Source organism: Panulirus ornatus, chromosome 9 (assembly GCF_036320965.1).
Source record: "Panulirus ornatus isolate Po-2019 chromosome 9, ASM3632096v1, whole genome shotgun sequence".
NCBI classification, from domain to species: domain Eukaryota; kingdom Metazoa; phylum Arthropoda; class Malacostraca; order Decapoda; family Palinuridae; genus Panulirus; species Panulirus ornatus.
This window is the reverse complement of record NC_092232.1, coordinates 50,474,616-50,496,425: the sequence shown is the minus strand read 5'-3', so window position 1 is coordinate 50,496,425 and position 21,810 is coordinate 50,474,616. Positions and strand designations below refer to the sequence as shown.

The window sequence follows — 21,810 nt, the reverse complement described above, 5'->3', positions numbered from 1 at the left end:
TGGTGGCAACAGAGGATAGTGGCTCTCTTGGCTGGTGGCACCAGAGGCTAGTGGCTCTCCTGGCTGGTGGCAACAGAGGCTTAGTGGTTCTCCTGGCTGGTGGCAACAGAGGATAGTGGCTCTCTTGGCTGGTGGCACCACAGCTAGTAACACTACTGGCTAGTGGCACAAGCATTCTAGGGGTATACCTCAAACCAGTTGTGGGATACAGAGCGAGGGCAACTGTTATGATAAACACGTCACAAGGTCTCCTCAAGTGATTCCAGCCATTTGGGTCATGCTTCCAGCAACCTGTGTCACAATGCCAGCCACCTGGGTCACGTTTCCAGCCACCTGTGCCACAATTCCAGCCACCTGGGTCACAATTCCAGTTACCTGTCACACTTCCAGCCACCTGGATCATGTTTCCAGCCACTTGTGTCACAATTCCAGCCACCTAGGTCACAATTTCAGCCACCTGTATCATGCTTCCAGCCAGTTGTGTCACAATGCCAGCCACCTGTGTCATGCTTCCAGCCACTTGTGTCATAATGCCAGCCACCTGGGTCATGCTTCCAGCCACCTGTGTCATGCCTCCAGCCACTTGTGTCATAATGCCAGCCACCTGGGCCATGGTTCCAGCCACCTGGGTCATTGTTCCAGCCAACTGAGTCATGGTTCCAGCCACCTGGGTAATGCTTCCAGCCATACCTGTGTCATAATGCCAGCCACCTGGGTCATCATGGTTCCAGCAACCTGGGTCCCGGGCATCTGGTGGGCGAGGTATCTTACCTGGACGGGAGAGCAGATCAGCTAAGCAGCACTCGCTCGCTGGTCTACCTGGACAAGCTTGAAGAATGCTGTGCCGCCGCTGCCTGGTCGTCGGCGGCCAGTTTTTGGTCGTGCAACACTTGCGGGAGCGCCGCAGCTCTGGGTCCACGGCCCAGCCAGGATTCTGGACCAGGACCCTTCAAACCCAGGTCCACTGGACCACAGGGACGTAGTGTGTGTGTGATGAGGGAGAGAGGCGCGGTGATGAGGGTATGAGGTGAGCTTTCAGCCACGCTCCTCCTCATACAGGCTGGGAACTCCCTCACACTGCTGGGTGGTGGAGTGGCCTGCCTATGCCCTCCTCCCGACAGGAGCGTCACCAGTGTGTATCAACCGAAATCTCCAAGAGTCGGTGTCTCGCAACGCGTTCACAGGCGAGCCCAGAGCGCTGGAGTCTGGATACATGGCCAGCCAGCCACACTGAGGTGTGACTTACCCTTTATATATATATATATATATATATATATATATATATATATATATATATATATATATATATATATATATATTCAACTTGATTGCAGTTTCTCGTGTTAACGAGGTAGCGCCATGAACAGACGTAAAAAGGCCGCATTCGCTCACATCCATTATCTAGATGTCATGTGTAAATGCACCGAAACCACAGCTCCCTATCCACATCCAGGCCCCACAGACTTTTCCATGGTTTACCCCGGACGCTTCACATGCCCTGGCTCAGCCCAATGACGGCACGTCGTCCCCGGTATACCACATGGAAAGGATTCATTCAACCAACCAATCATATGTCACAAGCTCTCTGCACCAACCTGTTTCACCTCATTATCATGTCTGTCTCATCTCATCTTTCTCCCTCCTCCACCTTTTCCTCGAACCCATAAACAGAAAAGTGAGTTGGAGGCGAAAGGGTCAGCAGCCAGCGTGGCCAGCGTCGCCTGACGGAGCCAACGACTTGATCATACCTTCACCCCGAGGCATTAACTGGCGATTTCATCGAAGCACTGCCCAGACGGCGTAGGTGGCGGGGCGCATACCGGAACCAGGGAGGGAGGTAGAGGCAACCGTACAACGTGCAGCTGACACAGTACATTACCATATGAGGGTGAGAGATGGGCCAATATAGGAATCTACTATCCTCCTCTTATGCTAATGTGTTGTACTCCCTGTACGCTCTGTGGCTGCCTCCACCTGCCTCGCTAATTACGTTCCCTACACCCTCACTATCACATTCCATCTGCCTCCCTAGTTATATTCCCTTCACCCTCACTATCACACTCCATCTGCCTCCCTAGTTACGTTCCTTTCACCCCTTACTATCGCACTCCATCTGCCTCCCTAGTTATCTTCCCTTCACCCTTGCTATCACACTTCACCTGCCTTCCTAGTTACGTTTCCTTCACCCTTACCATCACACTCCATCTACCTCCCTAGTTATATTCCCTCACCACCATAGAATAGCTGTGTCTGTACACATTTACCTTCTTACTCATTTCTGATCTCATTTAGGCCTGTGGTCACTCACGAGTCAGTGGCCGTTGTTGTTGAATATGGAGATGATGAGTACACACACTAGGAGGCTCTCGGGCAATCCAGTGATGCCTCGTCCAGACTTTCCAGACGTCTGATGTTATCCCCTGCACACGAAGACCTGAAGCAGTCCATTGGTACTTCCTCCAGAACGTCCAGACGTCCGCTGTCATTCTCTCTAGAGGAGGATGCGAGGCAGTCCAATGGTATCTTTTCCAGAGCCTTCAGGTATCCCCAATGATTCCCTTTAGTCGAGGATCTGAGGTAATCCAGTGGTGCCTCCCTCAGAACTTCCAGACGTCCGTTGTCGTCCCTTTCAGAGGAGGATACGAGGCAGTCCAGTAGTATCTCTTCCAGAGCCTTCAGGTATCTCTATTGGTTCCCTTTAGTCCAGGATCTGAGGCAATCCAGAGGTACCTCCTTTAGAGTTTCCAGACGTCCGTCGTCGTCCCTCCCAGAAGAGGATCTGAGGCAGTCCAGTGGTACCTCTTCCAGAGCCTCCAAAACGTCCGCTATCATCCTTTCCAGACGAAGATCTGAAGATATCCAGTTGTACCTCTTCCAGACGTCCCCTGTCATTCCTCCTAGATCTTAGCCAGTGACGAGGCGCCTCACTCGTGCGTGAAACAGTACACGATGCCATTCATCCATGTATAAAAACGATCAGAGTCAATTCGAACATGCATTTGAGTTTAGATTAAAGACTTTTAATTTGCATATGAAGTCCTGCGTGCTTCAATAAAGCTGGGGAGGAGCTGCGGGTAGTGAGGTTGCGTGAGCCGAGTGAAGTTGTTGGTTGAGGCTAGGCTGCTGGTGTGGACACCTGTTGGTGATGCTGGTGAGGTGAGGCTGGCTGCTGGTAAGGTGAAGCTGCTTGTAAGGTGAGGTGAGGCTGCTGGTGAGGTGAAGTTGCAGGTCAAGCGAGGCTGATGAGGAGGTAAGCTGCTGTCGTGGTGAGGTTTCTGGCGAGTTGAGTGTGCCGCTGGGGTGCACTGCTGGTGAGTCCAGTTGTTTGTGTGGGACCTGCTGACGCGGGGACTACTTCCGTGGGAACTGCTAGTGTGGGAACTGCTGGTGAGGGTACAGCTGACGCGGGGACTGCTAATTTGGGAACTACTGGTGTGGGAACTGCTGGTGCGGGGGACATATTAAGCAGGACGCTCAACGCCTCTCAACATTCCGCTGTTGCCTAAACCAACAAGGAGGTCCTGTAAGCCACTGGGGCTGCCCCGACGGTCGTGGGTGTGCTGGTGGGCGGTAGTGTGGGCGGCGTGGCGGGCGGGGCTGGAAGAGGGAGGGGGTGCCACATCCGGGCTGTGCGGGCACACACGCACGCACTAGGGACTAGGGGGGCACCAGGAACTAGGCGAGGCCTGGAGAATCTGCTCAACGAGAATATATTAAATACGTGAATTTCTCCTCCTGGGCTGTAGTCTGGGAGACCAGTTGGTGATGCAATGGTTCCACTGCCTCCCGTTCGTGTTGCTGTGGTGGTGGCGGTGGAGCTGTGGAGGTAGTGGTCGTGTTGCTGTGGTGGTGCTGCTGTGGAGGTGGTGGTCAAGGGTGAAAGTGCAGTGGTCCTTCACCCACTGAGCCTCTTCGCCGTCGGGGAACCTACTAATTCCATCTTTATGGCCACATCTGCCGGCCCTTACCAACTGCTGCTGACGCCCTTCGGAGCAGCGTGTGGGGCATGTCCTCTCCTCTGCAGGCGTGTCCAGTGGTCAGTGTGTGAGGGAACGCCTCTCATGAGGCGGCCAGGCACCTCCCTCACCATGTCCTCGGCTCCAGCACCCACCAGGCTCATGCGCTCAGGAATTTTCGAAAGTTAATGGAACACGTCCGGAAGTGGTCTAGTGGCCTACACCTGGTGTTGAGGGAACCCCTAGTGTTGCACCTGGTGCTGAGAGAACCCCTAGTGTTGCACCTGGTGTTGAGAGAACCCCTAGTGTTGCACCTGGTGTTGAGGGAACCCCTAGTGTTGCGCCTGGTGCTGAGAGAACGCCTAGTGTTGCACCTGGTGCTGAGAGAACCCCTAGTGTTGCACCTGGTGCTGAGGGAACCCCTAGTGTTGCACCTGGTGCTGAGGGAACCCCTAGTGTTGCACCTGGTGCTGAGGGAACCCCTAGTGTTGCACCTAGTGCTGAGGGAACCCCTAGTGTTGCACCTGGTGCTGAGGGAACCCCTAGTGTTGTACCTGGTGCTGAGGGAACCCCTAGTGTTGCACCTGGTGTTGAGGGAACCCCTAGTGTTGCACCTAGTGCTGAGGGAACCCCTAGTGTTGCACCTGGTGCTGAGGGAACCCCTAGTGTTGCACCTGGTGCTGAAGGAACCCCTAGTGTTGCACCTGGTGCTGAGGGAACCCCTAGTGTTGTACCTGGTGCTGAGGGAACCCCTAGTGTTGTACCTGGTGTTGAGAGAACCCCTAGTGTTGCACCTGGTGTTGAGGGAACCCCTAGTGTTGCACCTGGTGCTGAGAGAACGCCTAGTGTTGCACCTGGTGCTGAGAGAACCCCTAGTGTTGCACCTGGTGCTGAGGGAACCCCTAGTGTTGCACCTGGTGCTGAGGGAACCCCTAGTGTTGCACCTGGTGTTGAGAGAACCCTAGTGTTGCACCTGGTGCTGAGGGAACCCCTAGCGTTGTACCTGGTGTTGAGGGAACCCCTAGTGTTGCACCTGGTGCTGAGGGAACCCCTTGTGTTGTACCTGGTGCTGAGGGAACCCCTAGTGTTGCACCTGGTGTTGAGGGAACCCCTAGTGTTGCGCCTGGTGCTGAGGGAACCCCTAGTGTTGTACCTGGTGCTGAGAGAACGCCTAGTGTTGCACCTGGTGCTGAGGGAACCCCTAGTGTTGCACCTGGTGCTGAGAGAACCCCTAGTGTTGCACCTGGTGTTGAGGGAACGCCTAGTGTTGCACCTGGTGCTGAGGGAACCCCTAGTGTTGCACCTGGTGCTGAGGGAACCCCTAGTGTTGCACCTGGTGCTGAGGGAACCCCTAGTGTTGCACCTGGTGCTGAGGGAACCCCTAGTGTTGCACCTGGTGTTGAGGGAACCCCTTGTGTTGCTACCTGGTGCCTCAATTAGAATGAACCGCGAAAGATGATGAACGATTTCGTGATGATTCATATCTTTATGGTTACAGAGATAAACATCTGAGTTCCTGAAGAAGTGACATATCACGATAACGTTTTGATATTCATGTTTGACATTGCCTGTGGCTACCAGTGTATTTAAGAGTCACGCGTTCTTTTGCGATATATGAAGGGTGGGCCTTAGACAAAATGGAAAGGATAGGATGGATTTGTTGATAATGCTTGATGACAATATGTGGTGTGAGGAGGGTTGATCGGGTAAGAAATGATAGAGGTAAGAGAGATGCGTGGGCGGAGTAAGAGGTGTGTGTGTGTGAGGGGGCGGTGAAGAGGGTCTGCTGAAATGGTTTGGACATATGGAGAGGATGTGTGAGGAGAGGTTGATTAGGAGAGAACAAGGAAAAGGGGAAAAACTTAGGTGGTGGTAAAAGGTATGGAGTGAAAGATGCTTTCAAGGCTCGGGGGTAGAGGAGTGAAGATGCAGGAGGATGCAAGGCGTGCACGGGACAGAGCTAATGAAAATGATATGGTTTATAGGGGAGTGAAGTACTATCATTTTTTTTCCTTCTTCAAACAACGAATGACCCATGTAACAACCTTCAACTAACCAACTACAGACCGAGTCAAAGGCATATGGCAATGGTGCTTACACTCGCCTAGCTCCATCTTGAGTTAATAAATCCTGCATATATATATATATATATATATATATATATATATATATATATATATATATATATATATGCTTAGGTCTAAAGTTTATGACCATCCTTACCCCCCAAAAAAAAATTTCTTTTAGCAGCATCTCTCTCTTTATCTACGCAAGATTCTAGTTGATCCAGATCAAGATTATGACCGAAGAAAAATGGAAAAAATCGATCCAGAACAAAAAAAAAAAATTGAGGTTTTCTGGCAACCATGTCAGTTAGAAGTCATGCTCCTCCTGTGTGTGTGTGTGTGTGTGTGTGTGTGTGTGTGTGTGTGTGTGTGTATAAAACTAATCTTACGTCACTATAACAAGGCTTCTACTACATCATCATGCATCGGGTGATGTCACTGATGACGTCTTCAACCTGGAGGTCTCAGGGCGGTTTGAGGCCGTTGCCCTGGGAGGCTCACGGCGCTGAGGACGTGTGTGTGTGTGTGTGTGTGTGTGTGTGTGTGTGTCCCATCATCTCGACAACATGCCAAGCTGGACATAAAAACCACTTGCCCTTTGAATCCCTTTTAACTACGACCCTTGGCCGTGTTGAGAACGCTAACACTTCATGACCTCATGAAATCTGTGATGGATCGAGTACTGTCTCTCAGACCCCGTCAAATAGTGGATTAGACAGGCGAATTAAACGGATGAGGAGGTGGGGGGGGGGGGGGGTCTGCTCCTCCTAGTCAGTTTCCCGTCTTCCTTGTGTCAAACCATACAAAGTTGCTGTTTCGAGGTTGATAATAATCTACTGTATTTTCGTCCATTCATTTGTCCTACAATGTAGCTCATGAACTGCTGTATCATCCTCCAGGATCGCAGTGCTGGAGGCTGTGAGGTGGCTTGTGAGGTAGCCAGAGGCTGTGAGGTGGCTTTTGAGGTAGCCAGAGGCTGTGAGGTGGCTTGCGAGGTGGCTCGTGAGGCAGCCAGAGACTGGGAGGTGGCTTGCGAGGCAGCCAGAGGCTGTGAGGTGGCTTGTGAGGCAGCCAAAGGCTGTGAGGTGGCTTGCGAGGTAGCCAGAGGCTGTGAGGTGGCTTGCGAGGTAGCCAGAGGCTGTGGGGTGGCTTGTGAGGTAGCCAGGACAACACGGTGTTCTATCATCGCATTGAGGTGTTCGGTTCTCCTCCTTCCATCATTCTGGGGACGTCTGCCTCCCGACGCGTGTCACTGGTAGAGAGGAGGGAAGCATTTCTGTCTAGATTCGACAGCAGTCGGTGTGAGTCATACATGGACCACGTACCGGGCGGACAAGTTCGCTTGATGTACAGTCAAACAAGTTATATATATATACCCCGCCCCCCCCTTTTTTTATAGGAAGATGCTGACCCCAAGGGTAATAGTTCGTCTTCTCACAGTACAGGTTCCAGACGGGACCTGGGGCTGTCCAGTTCTTACAAGGAATATAAATCAGCTCACCTCTCGACTCCTCGTCCTCAAGTTACATGTTGCCACCTCGTACGCTCCTGTCGATCATTCCCATTAGCTTCGCCTCATGTAGTAGATTGTAGCGGCTTCGTAATGACGTATGTGTGTGTGTGTGTGTGTGTGTGTGTGTGTGTGTGTGTGTGTGTGTGTTTTTGGCATAGACTGATGCAGTATGATGTCAACGACAGTACGTACTGTGATGGGCCTTTTGGTGAGATGTTCTGCGGTCGTCGTAGAACTTGGTATGAAGAACAGGTGGAGAGCGCGCGAGGGGGAGCTTCACCTCCGAGTGATGAGTGATGGCTATGTCACATCTTTAGGTCCTGGGTCTAGGGCAAGGGTCAGGGATATAGGGACAGGGTTAGAGTCGATGCTATATATGGCCACTGGAAGGGCCTACGATGAGGAAAAGGACAGGGTCACTGTATAGCTAGGATCGGGGGCCTTAGGGCTAGCGACTAGGCTAAGGATAGGGTCAGGTGCTTAGAGCTACGGGCCTGTCGCCGACGGAGGGCCATGTACTCCACATCTTCATCCAGATCCACCGTCGTTTCCTACAGCGTCGCGTTGGGTTCACCCTACCATCTGTGGCCCCTGAGGGACGCCTGGCCTCCTCTGTTGTCGCGCTCCTGTGGACGTGGGTTCATAATGCTTCAAATAAATCACCTAAATTATACAAGCAGGAAATCTTCACCTCAGGAGGGGGTCAACCCTTCAAGGGAGCAATGTGGTCTCTCTTGATAATACCATTAGATGCGTTTGGAACTACATTACCGAAGCCGGGGCGTACGCACATGATGTATTTAAATCGACGTCTGTCCAACTAAAGTCTTCTGCTTTGAGTGTGTCATTATTAATGTTTACAAGAACTTGGGGTAAGTGGTGCTAACCAGTGATATCAGATGTCCAAGAAGGTGGCCAGGTCTCTCTCTCTTGCATTCGATACGGCCCGACACAGCAGTGTAGGTGGTTCTCACTCGAATGACTCGGAGTGTCAGGCGATGTTAAAGTAGGAGAATTAAGGGCCTTGCATCTCTCTGCAAGCAGCAATTATACCTGGCGACCGCAGCAGCTTTGGTAATCACTCGTGCATAAACAAATATTGGGCAAGCTACGCATATTAGCTGGCTGAGGTGGACGCCAACCAGATGTTTGCTCCAAATTGCTTGGCTTTCGCTTTGTAAATGAAAAAAGAAAGAGAAAAATGCTTTTTGGGGTTAATGCAGTGCCTCACTGCTCACACTGCATTGTGCTACTGGTGGAAGAGAGGGAGGGGCGCATTGTGTTACTGATGAAGGAGCTGTATTACTACAGTGTTACCCACTGCTGAGGGAGCTGTATTGCTGTGCTGTTCACCACTGCTAAGGAAGATGTATTGCTATAGTGTTAACCACTGATGAAGGGAGCTCTGTATTGCTGTAATGTTAACCACTGCTGAGGAAGCTGTATCACTATAGTGTTAACCACTGCCGAAGGTTCTGTATTGCTGGGCTGTTAACCACTGCTGAGGGTTCTGTATTGCTGTGCTGTTAACCACTGCTGAGGGTTCTGTATTGCTGTGCTGTTAACCACTGCTGAGGGAGCTGTATTGCTGTCCTTATTCATGATGCTGTACTAGACAACAGCTGAGGCCAGTCAGTTCGGACGCTGTGGGCGATGTATTGAGCAGGTGTTGCAGTAGCTGTATTGTACACCCGCAGAGAACTGTATGGATGATGAAGTACATGAAAACACACACACACACACATACACCCAGAGCTGTGGCAGCAACAACCCAATGCTCAGGCTCTGTCGTGCCGAAATCAACTATGGTGGAACTGCAACGCAGATTTAGGTAGGGGGTAGTGAGTCCACCCATGAGGGAGGTGGGTGAGTGAATTATCCTGTGATTCATGGAGATGTGATGAGTAACTGTTGAACTGGGTGTACCAGACTAGTGGATACAGTTCTAATCATTCAACTGCTCCAGGACTATAAGGTAAATGGACTGGGGGAACTGGTTGGGTACATGTACTGCAGAGAAATTTAGGTCTACGTACTGGACGGTGGGTACAGACAGAATTGTACACTATACTCATGCTTGAGTAGATATGGTACGCTGGTGAAATGCTATGGTACAGTAAACATATGGTGTATGGATGGTGTGTGGTGAGTGGTAGGTACAGTGTAATGGTACAGGGTACAAGCGTTGGGTATACAGTGTGACGGTACAATGAATTAGCTACTCCCTCATTTTACCTGGTGGTGAACGAGAAAACAACGATTCTGAACAAGAAATCCCACAAATTCCTATAGAACGTCGGCAATATACCATTTGACGACCTGGGCCGACGTATCTGTTGGTAAAATAACCACTTCGTTATAATTATGATGACGCGAACATTTCATTTTTCCTTTTATTATGTCAGCCGAGATGACAAGGGCAAGCAAATGCCCCAGTAAAGGCCATCTCATTAACGTTATATATATATATATATATATATATATATATATATATATATATATATATATATATATATATATATATCCTTGCCTTAGCCCGGTATCACCCAATTTTTTTTTTTTCACAAGCCCCGAGGGGGAGGATGAACAGCCGGGTTGGGTGTGGGCCAAATACCGCGACTATGATTCGAACCTGTGCAGTGAACCACCAGCAGATTCAGGTCGTACTCCTCCCGCCAGCAGAGCTAGTGAGGGGTATCGCACAACTACCACCAGAACCTAAGGTCGTGTGCTGCCGCGCCCTTCCTTCCCTTCCAGCAGAGCTAGGATGAGGGGGTACCACCAGCACCTAAGGGCGCGACCCCACACCCTCCCTTCCAGCAGAGCTAGGATGAGGGGGTACCACCAGCAGACCCTAAGGGCGCGGCCCCACACCCTCCCTTCCAGCAGAGCTAGGATGAGGGGGTACCACCAGCAGACCCTAAGGGCGCGGCCCCACACCCCCCACGCCCTCCAGCAGAGCTAGGATGAGGGGTTACCACCATCAGACCCTAAGGGCGCGGCCCCACACCCCACACGCCCTCCAGCAGAGCTAGGATGAGGGGTTACCACCAGCAGAAGCTAAGGGCGCGGCCCCACACCCCTCACCCTCCCTTCTCCTCCTCCTCCAGCGGCTGGTAGCGATGTCTAACACACACACACATGTAATCGCATTTACTCTGGTCACACCGACCACGTCTGCTCTCTTGACCGCAAAATCAGATGATAAAAATCTGAGTCAAACCTTACCGACCTGCCTGGGGATACGCCACTCCTACACACACACACACACACACACACACACACGCCCGACCCTCCTCCCGTTTTTTGTACACGTTCAGGCCAGATTTGCACTTAAGGAAAACGTTTAAAGTGTAAAAAAAAGAAGAAAGAAAATGACTTAGGGCGTTAGTTCTGAAAGGGGTGTATTGCAGTGGTTAGATTTTTGTGGTGTGGGTTCCCGACTGTCCTCCCGTCAAGTAGTCAGTCATCCTGACCACGCTGACCACTGACCCCAGAGCGTCGCGTCGAGGCTCTTGGGAGAAGTAATACTTTGGACTCCCATGTCACTCCCGTACATAAATGTCCAATGATGATACGAAATGAACACATGTTATCTTCTGCTTCATCTTAAGATCTGCATACTTTTTAATCACCGGTATATATCAATCTACATATGACGATACATATTTTATTCAAAGATCGTCAACGAGGAGCCACAAAATGTCCTTCATTACGGAAGTCAACAGAGAACAGCTGACCAGCAGCTTCCGTGGACGGTTACTAAGGGCGTAACTGACCTAGCCATCCACCTTTGGCATTTTGACCCTTACACCACAGGTACTCAAGGCTCAAGTGGGGGCGGTCGCCGGAGGCGTGGTATGAGGACATGATCAACGTTGCATCAAAGAGTAGACAGGGTTTAAGGGGTAAATTATGGGCGACCCTCAGAGGTCCTGATCTCACCATAGGACACGCCTGGGGCAACACCCCTCACTCACCCCCCTTCTCCTGCCTACACCTTCCGGAGGGGGGTAGAATGGCCCCCGTCTACTTGTGTCTACCATGTTACACTCCCGGTTAGAGTGGCCCTGTCTACTTCTGTTTGCCATGTTACAACCCACGGGTAGAATGGCCCTGTCTACTTCTGTTTACCATGTTACAACCCCCGGGTAGAATGGCCCCAGTCTACTGGTGTCTACCATGTTACAACCCCCGGGTAGAGTGGCCCCCGTCTACTTCTGTCTACCATGTTACAACCCCCGGGTAGAGTGGTCCTGTCTACTTCTGTTTACCATGTTACAGCCCGAGGGTAGATTGGTCCCCGTCTACTTCTGTTTACCATGTTACAAGCCCCGGGTAGAGTGGCCCTGTCTACTTGTGTTTACCATGTTACACCCCCGGATAGAGTGGCCCTGTCTACTTCTGTTTACCATGTTACAACCCCCGGTAGATTGGCCACTGTCTACTTCTGTTTACTATGTTACAACCCCGAGGATAGTGCATAGATCGTCTACTCTGGTCTACCACATTACACCTCCCGTGGTAGAGTGGCCCCGTCTACTGCTGTCTACCACGTCACAACCCCAGGGGATATTGTATAGCCTATCTACTGTGTCTACCATGTTAACCCCAAGGGTAGAGCAGCCCGTCTACAGTTGTCTACCACGCCACAACCCCAGAGGTAGTATATAGCCTGTCTACTACTATCTACCACGTCACATCCCCGGGGGTTAGTGCAGTACGTCTACCGGCTATTGCTGTCTACTCCGGGTCTACCAGCTGGCTAACTTGAGCAACGATCCCTTTAAGTAATTTGGCTTTTGGGAAAATATTCTCCTTGGTGGGATGGACGTAGGTTCTGGTGGGTGGAGGTGGGCGGAGGTTGTGGGTGTGCTGGTGGGGTCAGAGGTGTGGGACGAGTGGAGGCGCTGAGAGCTGGACAATGGTGCTTCATCGCGTGGACAAACATCTAAATGGCCTACTGGACCCTTTTCCTAACCACAGATCCCGAAAAACGTGAACCATTCATGCTGGGGGGAAGGGGAAGAGGAACCCTCTCTCTCTCTGGGACGTCTCTCCTGCTGGTGTCTTCAGCGCCAGCAGGAGGATACAGCCAGGGCACGAGGATGCATGTTATCATAAGCATTGTAGGAGGTTAAGGCTATGTGGTAGGTGAGTGGGAGGGTGTGTGTGTGTGGAGGGAGGAAGGCGTGGGTGTTGCACGTGTGGGAGAGAGAGAGGGACCGCGCCATGTGCGGGGTTCCGGCCAGCTACAGAGGGAGGGAGGGAGGGTGGTGTTGGTCAGCGGACAACGGCCCGCTGCGTGACCGAGAGGCTCAAAATGTGGCCAAAGGTCATAATAGTGCGGGTCAGTTTATGTGGGAACTTCCCTCACGCAGTAGTAACAGTAGCCTCCTCCCTCCCTTCCTTCTTCGCCGGCTCTCACACGCTCTCTTCTCTTTAATGACTTGGGTTGGGCTTTTTTCTTCCCTTTGCCGTCCTTCTTCCTCCTCCTCCTCCTTTCCCCACAATGCAGTCAACGGCTCTTACACTTAAAGAATGATTCCGCGGGGCCTTCTGGCGTCTTGGGTACAAAGGTAAGAACGTTGGAGCGGCGAAGCGACTTCACACACGACCCGACGTAAAACGAAGCCTGCGAAAGCATGTGACCAGTTCGACCTTTGAGAGGGACGAATTTCGTTGTGCATCCTTTGTGTGTCTTACGTCCAAAGGCAGCTGCTGTACTCTGCGTCTCGGGAGATGGGCAATCCCTACGTCCTCGCCAATATAACAACTGTAATCCTGTGCGTCTAAATAACCATAAGTATTTATAAAGGATTGTGGTCACTGGTGCGTTTGTGTCTCCCAACCTCCCACAAAAGTGGGTTTGAATGCTGTCGTGTCTAAGGGTCGCGGGTGGGTGGAGAACCTCTGGTATATCGGGCGGAGTTGTGGGTGGCGGAGGAGGGGGTGTTGGGTGTTGGCGAGGACGCAGATGTCCAGTGGTCATAACTTCTGCCCCTACCACCCACACCCCTTGACCGCCCCTCTGACCCCGACAGCTGTTTTAAAGTGAAAAACGTCTTTAAGCCGACCCCCAACCGACCAAATTAAAACCGACTCATAAACGATACCCAGCCATTCCACTCTACAAAACTAAAAGGAGACCGGGAGAGGGTGAGACCCCTTTCCATTCAATGAGTTCTATGGGGTCGCAATGGATTTTGACTTTTGACTTTTCGAAATTTCCCCCTCCCACCATGGCCATTCCCTTGGCCAGTGGTCAGCCTGCCCCACACGCAGATGTCGACGTCACATATTTCATTTGCCAACGGGAAAGAAATACGTTAGGTCCCTCCCCCATATATATATATATATATATATATATATATATATATATATATATATATATATATATATATATATATATATATATATATATAATTCAAACCTCAACGGAATCAGAAGACAATTCAAGTCCATCTGCTGTAACTATAAGGCGCCTGTCTTGCTACCAAAACCTCTGTAACTATAAGGCGTCTATCTCGCTACCAAAACGTCTGGTGCGTCTGTATGCATCGGAGATGGAAAAGATTCTTTCATTTTTCTCTCAGTTAACGTACTAGTTTGTTTAGCGGAAGTCTGATGTTATCGGGACACCGACGCGCGTCACTCTTGCGCCACATTCGCGTCACTTCTCATCACTCTTGAGAGAAGAGAATGTTTTTACGCGCCAGAAATCGACCTCCTCAGTTGGCACAGGAGTAAGTGAATGGGTGCAAAGGCTGTCTTTTATATAGACGTGTGAGAGACTGATGGAAGCGGATTCACTGTGAATAAAAGGTTAGGTTGCAAGACGACCTATACCCACGAAACAAACGCTAACTTCAACATCTGAATGTAGCACTTCCACAATGTCATTTCATTTATTGATGCATGATCAAGTCGCATTAGATAGTGTTTGATGGCACCTTTCACTTCCTTCAGCATCATCCAACGCAACTTGATCTCTCCTCACACACAGGCTTCGTGGACGAGATTCTGGCCCACGGTAGTTTAATGCTGGCTAAATCTGGGCATTTGTCATGTATTCCATGTGATGGTGGTCGGTCTTTGCGGGCCAGAGGTTTAAGGAGTTTTAACGAGCGTTTTACTGCCAACACCGAATGACCCTACGTGACCCGACCCACCCCAACCTCATCTGCAGAGACAACCCAACCCTTGCATCCAGTTTGTCTAAAACTGGACAAAAATCTGAGGTGTTTCAACTGCTGGTTTGTCATGAGACTTGCAAACGGAAGCCTCGTTTTATTATCAGAAGATGATAGGTGAGATAAATAAGGTGAGATAAATAAATTGAGACAAATAACATACCCCCACCCTCCCCTAAAAAGAAAAATAATTGCACTTCATACCTTGTTAAGATGAAGTCGTGTTCTGGATGGGTTCTGTTAGGGAGCAAGTGGCTCAGGCAGATAGCCTTTTCTTCACACATGACAGACTCCCTGGGCATGACTCTCTGTCGGCTGGACCTGGTGGGAGAGAGTACAAGGAGGCTCAGTACAGACCTGTTGATTGTGCAGAGGAGTACAGAAATTCTAGTACAGTACCTGTACGTTATAACGAAGGGTACAGGAGGTCTGTAGTACATGTATGCTGTGGGGGAAGGGTACAGGAGCTCTGTGGTACCTGTATGCTGTGGGGGAAGGTTACAGGAGCTCTGTGGTACTTGTATGCTGTAGGGGAAGAATACAGGAGCTCTATAGTACCTGTAATGCTGTAGGGGAAGGGTACAGGATCTCTGTGGTACCTGTATGCTGTAGGGGAACAGTACAGGGGCTCTGTAGTACCTGTATGCTGTAGGGGAAAGGTACAGGAGCTCTGTCGTACCTGTATGCTATTGGGGAAGGATACAGGAGGTCTGTCGTACCTGTATGCTGTAAGGGAAGGGTACAGGAGCTCTGTCGTACCTGTAATGCTGCAGGACGAGTACGAAAAAAAAAACCCGCCCTCAACAGTACCCTGTAATGTGGACCTCGATTCAAGCTTTGTACACGACACACGCCTTGCAGAAGGTGTCTACTGTGGAGCACATCCGTGTGTTCAGGATCGTGGGTGACACCACCACAGTCATGAGCACACACACACACACACACACACACACACACACACACACACACACGCCACAACACACGAGCCGCCAACACCTCACTCGGGGGGCCACACGAAAACACAACAGCAGCAGCAGATGGGCGTTGAGAGATACGAGATACAGGGTCCTCCGCGCAAGTTAGGAGGGAGGGAGATATGAGAAAAAAAAAGAAACATACACGTTTGATCATTATCATTTCACTTTAAAAAGATATGATAATGATTTCATAAATGGATTTCATTACCACAACACGTCCGCTTATTCACGTAAGTATAAATAAGGAAGGGAAAATCACCTCCGCTTATTAAACTTAAATAGGGAAATAAGGAAGAGAATATAGAGTCAGGGAGGATGGAGATGGTGATAGATGGGGTCAGTCTGCCACCCCATTCCCCTGACATATACGACTCGCACTCCAATCTTTGCCCTTTATAAAGGACCGTCTTATTTTTTCGTCCATTGTTCATGTAATGAATCAGAATGATATGCAAATGAGCCAAGTAATGCACTGGACAGATCAGATTTGTATCATACGGGTGAAATAAACGGATGCTATTAATATTGGCTCACGCGGTGACCGTTCGATCACTCGTGGAGTACCTACCTGACGGTGGGCGTGCTGTGGTGGGCGTGCTGTGGTGGGCGTGCTGTGTGGGCGTGCTGTAGTGGGCGTGCTGTGGTGGGCGTGCTGTGGTGGGAGTGCTGTGGTGGGAGTGCTGTGGTGGGCGTGCTGTGGTGGGAGTGCTGTGGTGGGCGTGCTGTGTGGGCGTGCTGTAGTGGGCGTGCTGTGGTGGGCGTGCTGTGGTGGGAGTGCTGTGGTGGGAGTGCTGTGGTGGGCGTGCTGTGGTGGGAGTGCTGTGGTGGGCGTGCTGTGGTAGCCGTGGGGGGCGTGCCGTGGTGTGTGGGCGTGTTGTGGTGTAGGGGTGGGGGAATCATAATGTTTTGATTCGCCACTTTCTATAGTAATATCATGTGATTTATTATATTAAAGAAAATACCTTAGCGAAATCGAAATGAATATTGTCCATTATCTTTCCTCCCATGAAGGTTTCAGTTAGCGTTATTGTAACGAGCTAATTACATAGTTCGCCTGCTTTTACCTGATGCTAATCCCATGTCTGTTTATCCTTCATTCAAAGGTTATTATTACAAGTGATATTCAGCTAACTGGTTTATACTCCCTTGTTACAAGCTCAGAAAATTTAGATCTTCTATTGTGTACTAGTTTTGTCGACCAGCCTTTAAGGGATGATGAACAGCTGGGTGGATGGTGGACAGACCCCCGCGACCGTAATTCGAACCCTATGGGAACTTGACCCCATGAATGCGCCACGCTCAGCAACGGGGGAACTTCATTCAGACCTAACCTTATCTATAAGATCATGGATGTATTTGTATTCTTTATCAGGATGGTTGAAAGCCTATGTGGTGTCAGGATCGCTTATGGAAACGTTCCAGATGAATAGGTGTTGGCCAATGCAACACCTATATTCATAGAATAAGCGACTGTCCAATCAGCTCAACGTCTGTGGTTGGAAAACCTGGTTGGAGACCATCATTCGAGATGGAAATATAAACCAATAAGAGAACCAGAATTATGATTAATGGTCAAGGCTCGGAATGGTTAGACGTGACAAGTGGAGTGCCACAAGGATCACTCTTGGGACCACTTCTCTTTCTCTTATCTAAGAGTTGATATTGATGATGGGCTGCATTGCAAAGTATCAGCATTCACCGATGATACGATCGACAGCTGAATTTGAACGTCTGCCGCTTCGAGCTGACATAGACAAACTGGTGGATTGGGCTCAAAGGTGGCAAATGAATTTTAATATCGGTAAGTGCAAAAGTTTTCCATATCGGTAACAAAAACGAAAAGACGAGCCACTGTGCAAATTCTGTTGAATTGCTAAAGGTAAATGAGGAAAGAGACTTGGTCCTGATAATTTCTGTTGACCTCAAACTATAAATGAGCAGTGCACAGAAGCAGTGAAAAGAGCGGATAAAGTTTTTGGAACCATAGGCAAAGCCTTCGAATTTAAATCCAGGGAAAACATCCTTACACTGAACACTTGATTGGTTCGTCCACATCATGATATTATGTTCAGTTTTGGTCATCCTACTTGAAAAAAAGGAATAGAATGTATTGCTTAGTGAACAACTTGCATATTTCCAGTGGGTCATTTTCGCACTTTTTTTGTTCCATTGTAAAGAACCTATTTCTGATTTCCTGTGTTCTGTTCATGTACGAGAACAATATTTTTTTTGAAGGGAGATCTTGTTCATATTTTATCTTCCTCTTTCTTCACCCGTTCTCAGTTCTCATTTATGGGATTTCACTCATTTCTCAGCATCGTTCTTTCAAAACATTCTCATTAAACTCTCATTTCCTAATGAACAATTTTTTACCCCCCATCCTTTCTCTGTTTTCTGTCATTTTGTATCTTCCATCGAGCACCAACTGTCTTGGTTTTGTGATTGGTCTTCAGCCGTTGGTTATCTCTATTATTTCACTCATCGAATATTTGCATGTTTGCCTCTGTATTCTTGTCTCCGAGGAGCTCACTCCGTTGATGCAAGCGTGGCCACCTTGCAGTGTAGGCGTGGCCACCTTGCAGTGTAGAGGTGGCCATTATGCAGTCTACGTGCGCCTGGCCATGGGTGTGCCTGGCCATGAGTGAACCTGGCCATGAGTGAACCTAGCCATGAGTGCGCCTGGCCATGAGTGAACCTGGCCATGAGTGAGCCTAGCCATGATAGGGGTAAGTACTCAGCAGAACTGATGTTCTTAGGTGTACAAGTGTACAAGCCACAGGAGCATCTGTGTACCTGATTTATGGCGAAGTTTTGAAATACCTTGAATACCAGAGCCTTGAAAATGTATGCTGGGGAGGATGAATGTACGGGGCGTGGGTGGATGGGGTGAGGACGAGTATTGTGGGGGAGTTTAAACGGTCAGTTGAGGGTTGGGGGGGGGGGCGTCGTCCAGCCCTGCTACCACCACCCACCACCACCTCCTCCTTTCCCCTACACAACCCGACCGTCCGTCTCCCCTCACACTGCCCCCTTGACCAGTAGGGGTCAACAATGAGAGTTATAATAAATCAATTGAAACTTTGTCTGAACTGGGTGACGGGGGGACGTCGGAAACATGGCTCCCACGACGCTCTAGATAGAGGTACGTCTCTCCCTCTTTCTCAGACGAGGGCGTCAGTGCCACCACATCTACTGTAGGGGCTACGTTGGACGAGATGATGTGCTCCATGTGCCACGGTAATGACCTCCTCCCCTTATCACTCTTGAGGCGGGGGATGTAGAGCCATCCTCTTCGCACGCATGTCCCCGCCTGGAGCTCCCTCCCTTCGCCCACACACCCCCCCTCAATTTTGCCATTTCAAATCTTCGTACGAAAAGCAGGAGTCGCCTGTGGGTGATAAGCCCGTGGGAACACACCCCCCTCAATGTGGACGCCCTAGACAATGGCTTTCGGGGTGGGGTTGTGGGGTATGGAGGCAGCCAGAGGACAATCAGGATGGGTAGGACTCTCATGAAGGAGGCCAGGGAGGGGCTGCTAATGCTGCTGTTGCTGCCAAGAATGCTGGTCTCCTGCAGACCTCCTGTAGGTGGCGCTGCTGTAGGGGGGTACAGCTCTCCTTGAAATGGTGTTCCTGAGGGGCACAGATCTCTCCTCCACTCACCCCACTGAAGGTACTGGAAGCAGTGGCTAGATAAATGTTGCTGGTTATTCCACTCACAGGAATTATGACACACGTAAAATGAAAATAAGAAAAAAAGCTCACGAAAGCAGAGGCCGAAATGATACCTGCAGAACAGAGAGAGAGAGAGAGAGAGAGAGAGAGAGAGAGGGGGAGGGGTGCTTTGTGGAGAGAGAGGTGTTTGCGGGAACTCTTTAATTCCACACTGGCGAACGGAAAGGTGGAAGACGACGAGGAACCCTAGATCTGTTGGAATACTGGGACGAATGATGAATACTGGGGCGAATGATGTATACTGGGACGAATGATGTATACTGGGACGAATGATGAATACTGGGACGAATGATATATACTGGGACGAATGATATATACTGGGACGAATGATATATACTGGGACGAATGATGAATACTGGGACGAATGATATATACTGGGACGAATGATATATACTGGGACGAATGATGAATACTGGGACGAATGATATATACTGGGACGAATGATATATACTGGGACGAATGATGAAAACTGGGACGAATGATGAATACTGGGGCGAATGATAGATACTGGGACGAATGATGTATACTGGGACGAATGATAGATACTGGGACGAATGATGTATACTGGGACGAATGATAGATACTGGGACGAATGAAGCTGTGAAATAACTGCTCAAGAAAAAATGCTCACAGTACCTGTAAAACACCTCCAGCATTGCGTAAAGGAATTCTACTCTGCTCAGAAGATGGCGTTTGCAAGACAGTGTGAAACATATGACTGTGTGCAACATACCTGTATCATCGCGTATCTGTATTACTGTACCCCTGAATTTGAGTCGTAGGAAACGAGCGAGATTTGGAAACAAAAAAAAAGTACGCAAAAATTGCGTTTTTTTTTTTTTTTGCACTATTGAGTCAAGATATTGCTTCCCCGAATCGAAATTTTACATGGTACGATCCGAGGGTGTTTACGCTTGTCCATAGATGTTTACGCATATAAGCGCAAGCGTAGAGGCAATCCCCATGCCTTGTACCGGTCCAAGCGTCAGACCTACGCAATTTATATACTCGCAATTCATTCTTCCTCACTCTATTTCCCACTGGGGTGATACCCCCCCTGGCTCTCGTCCCCCAGCTACTCATGCAAGCTGGTTTCATTAACCCTAGCTCTGGTCTCAGAGAGCATAGGTTCGAATCTTGGTCGTGGCAGCCGGTTCACAGTCAACTCAGCTGTTCATCTTCCCCTTGGGGCTTAGTCAAGAAAATGGGTACCTGGATATACATATATAGGGCATATGAAAGGGCTCTGATTGGGGCCATTTAATTACCCGGGCCGTCTCTGCTAACAATATATATATATGTATATGTATATATATATATAGCATACTAATCTCCAACAGCCAGGATCGAACCCGGGACCCCTGCGTAGGAGGAGGGAGCGCTATTGCAAGGCTACGCAGGGGTCCTGATTCGATGCTGGCTGTTGGAGGTTTGTATGTTATATGGTAGTGCATGTTTATATGTAGAGAGAGGAGTGGATTGAACACTTGTCAAGGTGTTTAGGAATATTCAAAGTAGTCTACTTAGTACTTGAGATTAATAGAGAGGGTAAAACACCTATGTGATGGAGAGAGGAGAAGCTCTTATTGCGAGCATGACCAGGAAAACATGACAATGATAGTGTGAGGCCACACGCACCTGTCTTGCCCACAGATGGTCTCTGTGTACGCTGGCTGGTCTCTGGCATCATCAGGCCTGGGGGTGAGGAGGTACACCAAGCGCTGACAGTCCGTGTGTGAGGAGGGAGGAGTGCTGGCTGACACTGGTAGTGGTGATGTTGACAATCCATGTCTGAGGAGGAGTGCTGGCTGACACTAGTGGTGGTGATGCTGACAATCCATGTCTGAGGAGGAGGGCTGGCTGACACTAGTGGTGGTGGTGCTGACAGTCCATGTCTGAGGAGGAGTGTTGGCTGACACTTATGGTGGTGGTGCTGACAATCCATGTCTGAGAAAGGTGCTGGCTGACACTAGTAGTGGTGGCCACAACGCAACACAACGGTTCACTAGCTGACACTGAGGTGGAGAAAGCCACCAGCCCTGGTGATTCAGGGCGTCGATACGAGATGGCGAGGTAGGTAGTTTGGTGATTGACGAATTTTCGCCAACTGTAGGACTGGTTTAGGTACTGAGCTGCGTAAAAACAGCTTGAATTCGCAGAGTTCTCTGTACCTCAAGGTAATTCAAAGATGATCCAAGCAACTGACAACGTAATCCTTATCTGATAAGCTCGTAATATTAGGACACTTCATCGCCTCTTTGTCCGATAGGCAAGAGCAAGCCAACGACAACTAGCGGATTCGGACGATTCCATACGTCATATACCGAACCCGTAAACAAAACTTTAGCTTCACAGTGAGCGCTTCGAAGCA

General features: G+C 49.7%; 1 protein-coding gene across 2 annotated transcripts in view; it reads right to left on the bottom strand.

The window, feature by feature from the left end:
* The window catches only part of hb (zinc finger protein hunchback), a 108,546-nt gene extending 87,082 nt beyond the window's left edge, over positions 1-21,464 (bottom strand). The window contains exons 1-2 of one of the 2 annotated variants that reach the window (XR_011713131.1): positions 21,078-21,464; positions 14,933-15,049 (exon numbers count right to left, since the gene is read on the bottom strand). The gene's annotated coding sequence lies outside the window, so the exon portion shown is untranslated. The remainder of the gene's footprint in view (positions 1-14,932; positions 15,050-21,077) is intronic. The other variant, XM_071665184.1, reaches the window with a different exon arrangement.
* Positions 21,465-21,810: the final 346 nt, after the last annotated feature.